Source organism: Rhinopithecus bieti, unplaced genomic scaffold, assembly GCF_001698545.2.
Source record: "Rhinopithecus bieti isolate Rb0 unplaced genomic scaffold, ASM169854v2 scaffold_35950, whole genome shotgun sequence".
NCBI classification, from domain to species: Eukaryota; Metazoa; Chordata; class Mammalia; order Primates; family Cercopithecidae; genus Rhinopithecus; species Rhinopithecus bieti.
Genome location: NW_016815506.1, coordinates 37,273 through 44,334, shown reverse-complemented (window position 1 = coordinate 44,334; position 7,062 = coordinate 37,273). Strand labels below are relative to the sequence as shown.

General features: G+C 46.0%; 1 pseudogene; it reads left to right on the top strand.

The window, feature by feature from the left end:
- The first annotated feature begins 6,414 nt into the window (after positions 1-6,414).
- On the top strand, positions 6,415-7,043 carry LOC108516039 (proteasome subunit beta type-3 pseudogene; annotated as a pseudogene).
- Positions 7,044-7,062: the final 19 nt, after the last annotated feature.

Here is a 7,062-nt window from a genome sequence, read left to right as displayed (position 1 = left end):
CCTTCCTTCTTTTTTTTTTTTTGAGACACAGCCTCACTTCATCACCCAGGTTGGAGTGCAGTGGTGCAATCTTGGCTCATTGCAACCTCCATCTCCTGTATTCAAGCGATCCTCTCACCTCAGCCCCCCAAGTAGCTGGTACTACAGGTGGGTACCATCATGCCCTGTTAATTTTTGTATTTTTAGTAGAGACGGGATTTTGCCATGTTGGCCAGGCTGATCTTGAACTCCTGGTCTCAAGTGATCCACCCACTTCAGCCTCCCAAAGCGCTGGGATTATAGGCTTGAGACACTGTACCCGGCCAAGAGGTTGGAGTGAGCCAAGATTGCGCCACTGCACTGCAGCCTGGGGACAGAATGAGACTCTGTCTCAAAAAAACCAAAAAACAAAACCCACAAAAAACCTTTTTGTGCTTCCAAGGCTACCATCAACAAAGTAAAAAGATAATCCATGGAATAGGAAAAAATATTTGTAAATTATATCTAGTAAGAGCCTTGTATCCAGAATACAAAAAGCAGTCTTATAACTCAACAACAAAGAGTTGAATAACCCAATCAAAAAATGAAAAAAGGATTTGAACGGACACCTCTCTGAAGAAGATATACAAATGGCCAATAAGGACATGAAAGATGCTCAGCATCGTTAGCCATTGGAAAATGGAAATCAAAACCACAAGGAGATACCAATTCATTCCCACTAGGATGGCTAAAATAAAGACAGTAACAAGTGTTGATGAAAAGCTGGAGAAATTGGAACCCTCATTCATTGCTGGTGAAAATGTAAAGTGATGCAGTCATTTTGGAAAACTGTTTAGCAGTTCCTCAAAATACTAAACATAGAGTTACCATCTGACCCAAAATTCAGTTCCTAGGTATACATGCAAGAAAGCTGAAAACATGTGTCTGCACAAAGACTTGTACATGTGCATTCGTAGTAGAATTATGCATAATAGTCCCAAAGTTTACACAACACAAATGTCTATACAATGAATGGATAAATGAAATAATATATACATACAATGGAATATTATTTGTCAATAAATGAAGTATTAAAACGTGCCAAATTGATGAACCTTGAAAACATCAAGCTGAGTGAAAAAGCCAGTCACAAAAGATCACACATTGTATGATTCTATTTGTATAAAATGTCCAGAATAGGCAAATCCATAGAGAGACCATATGGTAGTGATTGCTGGGGGTTGGGAGGAAGGAAGAATGAGAAGTGATTGCTAAGGCGTAGAGAGCTACTTTTTGAATTGATAAAGTGTTTTAAAATCAGTGATGATGGTTGCATAATCCTGTGTCCTATAGTAACCTATAGGTTACTATAACCCTATAGTAAAAACCACTAAATTGTGTATGTTAAATGAGTGGATTTTATGGTATACAAATTATACCTCAATAAACCTGTAACAAAATAGAAACAAAACTAGATGTTCCTTTTTTGCCTTTCTATGTTAAAAGGAAAATAGCAATGATTTCTAGTCTTGGATCATTGGTTCTCAACTGGGGGCAATTTTGTCCCTTAGGGGACATTTGGCCACGTCTGGGGACATTGTGGTATCACAATTGGAGGGAAGGATGCTACTGGCATCTAGTGGGCAGAGACCAGGAATGCTGCTAAACATCCTACAATGCACAGAACAGCCCCCACAACAAAGAATTATCTGGCCTTAATGTCACTAGTACCAAGGTTGAACAGTCCTGCCTTACATCAAACTCATTGGGAAAGAGCAGGGTCATGGTGCATCCTCTCTCTCCCACAACCACAGAGGTCCCTCAGTGCCAGGGCCTCCCTTGTGTTGAGGGCAGCTCTTAGAATCCATCCCGGGAAACTCACTGTCAGGGCAATGGTAAGGCTGTGAACCACCGTCATCTCTCTGGGAGTGTCCTTGGGAGAAACTTCTGTCTGGTCTCAGTTCCAAGAATAGTTGTGCTTCCCTGTGTCATCTGTCTGTTTTATCTCATGGACACTGTGAACTCCAGAACAGACCAGACTTTCCTTTTTGGGTTGGCTGCTGAGCAGTTTTGAGTCAGACTTGTGGCTCACCCTTAGGAAGGGTACAGGTCTTGTATTTCACATTTTTAAGTTCCATTCCTGGTTCGATTTTAGATCCCTATTTCCGTCTTTCTTTTTTAAAGTCTTTTTTTTTTCTTTTTATTTATTTGTTCCTAGTTTTAATATCTGTCATCTCATGGTGTTTTACATGTCTTGGTAAGCTATTTATGCTGTGCAACGGGACTCTGAAAAAATAAATATAAGCAGCGAATCTCTCCTTAGCTGTGACATGGGAGTGGCGGGAAGAGTTGTGGGTGGTATGACAGAGGCATAGTGAGGTCTGTGGGCAGGAACCAGTGACCTCCCCATAGTGGGTACTTCCCACTCCAGGAGCCTGGGCGGGTGCTGAGGAATCAGGGTACGAGGAGGTAGGGGGTTCCTAGAGGAGATCAGCTGTTCTTGGGTTGCTGTGCCGCACACTGCAGTCTTTTAGTGTTGGAAAAAGCTGGGCTTTCAGAGGACAAATAACAGATGTAGGAACAGAGCTGGTAGGAGAGGGGGCTCTCAGGTGGGCAGGACTGGGTGGTATATTAGGGAGTGTCCTGGACTGGGAGCTGAGGCTTAGGCTTCTAGGTTTCAAGTCTGAGTTCCGCTCTTGTTGGCCAAGTGACTTTGGCCCAGTGACTAAGGAGTCACCTGGCTCCTTAATTTCCTATCACTAAACCAGAGTATTAATGAATACCTGCTAGGTTTATCTCTGGGGTTGATGTGACTACCAAATGAGATGATGCAATGAAATTGCACAAGTGCGGCTGGCCGCGGTGGCTCAAGCCTGTAATCCCAGCACTTTGTGAGGCCGAGACGGGCGGATCACGAGGTCAGGAGATCGAGACCATCCTGGCTAACACGGTGAAACTCCGTCTCTACTAAAATTACAAAAAAAAAAACTAGCCGGGCGAGGTGGCGGGCGCCTGTAGTCTCAGCTACTCGGGAGGCTGAGGCAGGAGAATGGCGTAAACCCGGGAGGCGGAGCTTGCAGTGAGCTGAGATCCGGCCACTGCACTCCAGCCTGGGCGACAGAGCGAGACTCCGTCTAAAAAAAAAAAAAAAAAAAAAAAAAGAAATTGCACAAGTGCTCTATTCATTGCTAGGCTGCAAATCTTTTCTTTTTTTAACTGTTGAGGGACAAAAGTAATTGTGGAATTATTATGGCTGTGATTACAGTTGTGCTTCACGGAGATGGTCCCATTTGGAGCAGGTAATGACTATGGCAAAGGCACTGGGTGCTGTGGAGCTGGGGAGCAGGCCTCAGGGAAACAGTGATACTTGACTGACCCCAGGGAATTAATTAAAACGTACCCAGCAGCTGTGGGGAGAAAGTATTTGTTAATCATTACGTTGCGTTCGGATGTAGACCGTTTACTGCTTAGACTTTTAGAGTAAAAAGGATCTCAGGGGTTTACAGAGGCCAGTCCCCTGTCTCAAGTACTCTCTCTCAGGAACTCTTAGCACAGGTAAGATCTTTGCTCACACATTTTCTGCAAGAAAAAACAAACAAACAAACAAACAAACAAACAAATAAACAATGGCACCACCACCCCAGAATTTTGCCCAGGAGAGTCAAGAAGTTGCAGGGTTCAGGGTAAATGGCTTTCCCAGACTTATGTGGGAATACACCACCCAGTGCCGCCCACCTTTGGGCCCCCTCTCCTAGCAGCTCTGTTCCCTCATCTGTGTTCATGATCTCTAGGGAAGAGACCACCACAATTCTAATTTCCTGGGTCTAATTGCAATGTCTTCAACTACAACTTGAGGCCAGTTTCACCTTCTAACTTTGTGGGTTGGCCAACAGCCTCTGATCCCCTTTCTTTTTGTTTTTTCTTTGTAGACCTCTGTGGTCATAGTCTCCCTTCTCTTATGTTCATGTTATTCTTCAGTTCATTTTCCCTTCCCTTGACTTCCCTCATTCCTTCCTTCTCCATTTGGAGGACGTCCCATTTGGAGTGAGAGTGAACTGTCTTGTGCATGGGTATACATTTTCACAGGACCTGTGGCCTCTGTCCTGTGCTGCCTCACACCTTGCCCTTAGGTGCTCTGGCTTGAGCTCATTGGCACTTAGGGAGCCCCTGCCATGGGGGCATCAGGGAAATTCTGCCCCTATCTCTGGCCATGCTTGACACTCTCTTGCCAGGGCCAATTCTTGCACCATCTTTGTCCCCTATCTCAATGTGCCTTTTCCTCCCCCAGGATCCATGTAGACACACTGAGTTCTGCTGCTGAGGCAGGAGCATGGAAGAGGCTTCTGTCTTGGGAAGGTAGGCTTGTGGCTTACTCTTCCTATTCATACAATGTCTGGTCCCATGGTGGCCTATGTGACCCTCTGAGCTTTGCACTCTGGACTTCGGTGAAGTAAGTCTCTGGGATCTTGCACCCATGGAAGCACCCTCAGTCTCTCCGGGGCCCAGTTGTGGTACCTTACATCACCAATGGCCCCTTCCTTCCCCTAAACTTTGATCCCTGCCTCTGACTTCATGACTCTGCAATAGAACAGGTGCTGATTGGAAAAGCTATCTTTACTGGTGGTGATTACTCTGGGCTTTCCTGGCTGCTCTTTCTGTGGGTAGGATTGTCCTGCACATACACACACACACGCACACACACACCTTGACACATTCAACACAAGGTACATGTCCACATATAGACTTGCAGTAAATGGGCTGGTGGAACAGCCCTAGAGACAGCGTTAGACCAGCATCCTGGAGTCACGGATTCAAGCCCCAGCTCTGACCCTCAGTGACTGTGGATAAACTATATTCTTCTCTGCCTTTGTTTCCTCTTCTGCCACATGATGGAATAAGAGCAGATGTCTCCAAGGATCTTCTTCCTGTGATCCAGATGCAGACATGTTACAGAGAAAGGAGGGGTGGGCATTGTGTTTGGAGGCTGGGTTTATAGTGTCTAGTTCCACTGGCTTAGGGGGCAGATAGACTAAGTTTGGGTCTGGCTCTGTTGTTGTAGCGCTGTGTGACCTCGGACAAGGCACTCCATTTCTCTCACCCCAGTTTCCTCATCAGTAGAGTGGGATTATTTAAACTTTGTATCAGGTGGTGATTTGTGTAACAGTGCCGTGTCCTATACATGACATATATTATTAGTGGTCTTAGCTCACTCATTAATTCACTAATTGATCTTGGGTAAACTAAATGAGTTCTTCTCGACTTCATCGTCCTCCTGTGCAGACTGAGGTGTTTGGACCAGTAGAAGATGTTCAAGACCTCCTTTACCGTCTCCCAGGCAGCTCAGGGAGAGGGGATGCCTTGTTGAACAGGGCTGTGCAGAGATTTACCACACGGGGGCGATATGACCCCATTTGAACCGGCTCCAGAACGGCAGATTTTTGGGAAAAACAAACAAAACTTCAAGTTTTGGTCCATTTTCAGACTCTACTCCTTATTTTTATTTTTGACTTACCTTAACCAGAAATTTCAGAAATTTTGCACATCTTAAAGCTGGAAACAATGTAAGTACTTAGCACTCTGTGTTCTGCTTGTAGCCTTTCTACCTCGCATGCATTTAAAAAATGTGCACTGACGGCCAGGCGCGGTGGCTCACGCCTGTAATCCCAGCACTTCGGGAGGCCCAGGCGGGCGGATCACGACGTCAGGAGTCTGAGACCATCCTGGCCAACATGGTGAAACCCTGTCTCTACTAAAATAACAAAAATTAGCTGGGCGTGGTGGTGCGCACCTGTAGTCCCAGCTACTCAGGAGGCTGAGGCAGAAGAATTGCTTGAACCCGGGAGGCGGAGGCTGCAGTGAATGGAGATCACGCCATTGCACTACAGCCTGGAGACAGAGTGAGATTCCGTCTCAAAAAAAAAAAATAAAAAAAATAAAAAAAATGCACTGACAACTGGGAAACATTCACTATTGACCAAATTACTTTTTTTTTTTTTTTTTTTGAGGCAGGGTTTGGTTCTGTCTCATGGGCTGGAGTGCAGCGGTGCGATCCCAGCTCATTGCAACTTTCACCTCCTGGGTTCAAGTGATTCTCTCACCTCAGCCTCCCAAGTAGCTGGGACCACAGGCGGCGCCACTCCACCTGGATAATTTTTGTATTTTTTTTGTAGAGACGGCGGCGGGTTGGGGGTGGGGTTCCCTATGTTGCTCAGGCTGGTTTTGAACTCCTGGGCTCAAGCCGTCCTCCCACCTAGGCCTCTCAAAGTGCTGGGATTACAGGCGTGAGCCACCGCACCCGAACTACAAAACTACTATTGATAAAACATTTCTAAAGGCGTAAAGTAGGCACAATTGGTTAAAAATAAATTACGCGTTAAAAATGTCAAAATAAGGGAAGGCTAGATCCAGTTTACCGGAATTGCGCTGGTGATGGACGGTTCCTAGTATACCACAATCATGTCTAGTATGTCCCATAGCTGAGGGGCCATCATGGCCATGAAGGAGAAGAGTTGCATGGCTATAGCTGCAGACAGGCGCTTCGGAATCCAGGCCCAAATGGTTACCACGGACTTCCAGAAGATCTTTCCCATGGATGACCGGCTCTATATCCATCTGGCCCGGCTGGTCACTGATATCCAGGCAGTTGTCCAGTGCCTCAAGTCCCGGCTGAACCTGTGTGAGTTGAAGGAAGGTCAGCTGTCAAATCTTACACCCTTATGAGCATGGTGGCCAAGGCCTCTTGTCTGAGAAACGGTTTGGCCCCTACTATACTGAGCCAGTCATTGCTGGGTTGGACCTGAAGACCTTTAAGCCCTTTATTTGCTCTCTAGACCTCACTGGCTGCCCCATGGTGACTGACGACTTTATGGTCAGTGGCACCTGTGCAGAACAAATGTATGAAATGTGCGAGTCCCTCTGGGAGTCCAACATGGATCCAGAACACCTGTTTGAAATCATATTCCAAGCCATGAGGAATGCTGTGGACCAGAATGCAGTGTCAGGCATGGGAGTCATTGTCCACATCACTGAGAAGGACAAAATCACCACCAGGACACTGAAGGCCCTAATGGACTAACCCTGCTCCCAGAGCCAGCTTAAAAAAAA